Raw genomic sequence first — 1,298 nt, forward strand, 5'->3', positions numbered from 1 at the left:
AGCCGCTGGTCATGTCCTTGCAGGTCCCGCCGTTGACACAGGGATTCGACTCGCACTCGTTGTTGTTGACGTCACAGTTGGCCCCGCTCCAGCCGGGGTCGCAGTCACATCTGTACCTGCAGAGGAACCAGGCGGCTCAGGGGCGGCCGAGGTGGGCGTTCCCACCCCCACATGCTCCTGGTCGCATGGCGTGGAGGCGGCCGTCCCCTCTGACCCTCAGTCCTTTGAGGTGGGGCACCAGCACCCACCAGCCCTGGCTGTGTGGCCCTGAACCCAGTGTGTACCCTCTCTGTGCCAAATGGGGGCACAGGGCCCCTGCCCACCTCAATGGCCCCGTGCAGACAGAGCGATACGGGCATGTAATGGGCGTCAGAAAGCTCCGTTTCCCCCTCTGCACCCTAAGACTTCCGACACCAAACGAGGGCGAAGGGCCCGGGCCCACCAGCCCCCCCCACGTCAAACGCCAATCACCAGCCCTAGGGCCACCTGCGTTCCTGACCGACCACCCACACACAGGGGCTCCACACCCCAACCCCCCTGCAGCTTGGCAATTGGCTAGACCAGCTCCCAGAACTCAGGAAAGAGCTCACTTACTAGACTTGGGGTTTATCGTAAGAGGGGAGACCCGGCACAGCCACACGGGAGACACAAGAGAGGGGGGGGCGGGGCCAGGGCGAGCAGCTGCACCCCCTCTGTGGGCGACCACCCTCCTCGCCGTGACGGTTCCCCGCCCGGAGCCCTCTGGACCCTGTGAGCAGCAGGGAGCAGCCAGCGGCCCCGGCCACCGTCCACACCGCACCTGCGCCTCTAACAACAGGCGTGGCTGCTGGCACCCACCCCACCCTCAGGCTCCTCAGCCACCTCCTCAACGTAAGCTCAGGGGTGGCGGAAGGCGCTTGTGAGGAGTAAAAGGTGCTCCTGCCCCGCCCGCGGGGCTCAGTGGTTGAGCAGGAACCAAGACGTTCTGGGTTCGATTCCCGGTCAGTGCACAGGCCCGGGGTGCGGGCTCGATTCCCAGTGTGGGGTGTGCAGGAGGCGGCTGATCCCTGATTCTCTCTCATTATTGATGTTTCTCTCTCTCTCTCTCCCTCTCCCTCCCTCTTTCTCTAAAAATCAATGAAAAATACTTAAAAAAACATGCCCCTTCGGCGTTCGTAGACCCGAGGAGCCAGACGAAACCCACAACAGCCGCTTCTTACATCTCACGAACCAGAGGCACCGAGTCCCAGGGACCCCGAGGACCCGCCCAGAGCCGGCACTGTGCCCGCGAGGCCCGGTGGCTCAGGGCGGCACATGGC

General features: G+C 64.0%; 1 protein-coding gene across 1 annotated transcript in view; it reads right to left on the reverse strand.

The window, feature by feature from the left end:
- The window catches only part of NOTCH1 (notch 1), a 76,614-nt gene that overhangs the window by 36,918 nt on the left and 38,398 nt on the right, over positions 1–1,298 (reverse strand). The gene's annotated exons all lie outside the window — the stretch shown is intronic.

The sequence above is a fragment of the Myotis davidii genome, unplaced genomic scaffold (genome assembly GCF_000327345.1).
Source record: "Myotis davidii unplaced genomic scaffold, ASM32734v1 scaffold609, whole genome shotgun sequence".
Classification (NCBI taxonomy): Eukaryota; Metazoa; Chordata; class Mammalia; order Chiroptera; family Vespertilionidae; genus Myotis; species Myotis davidii.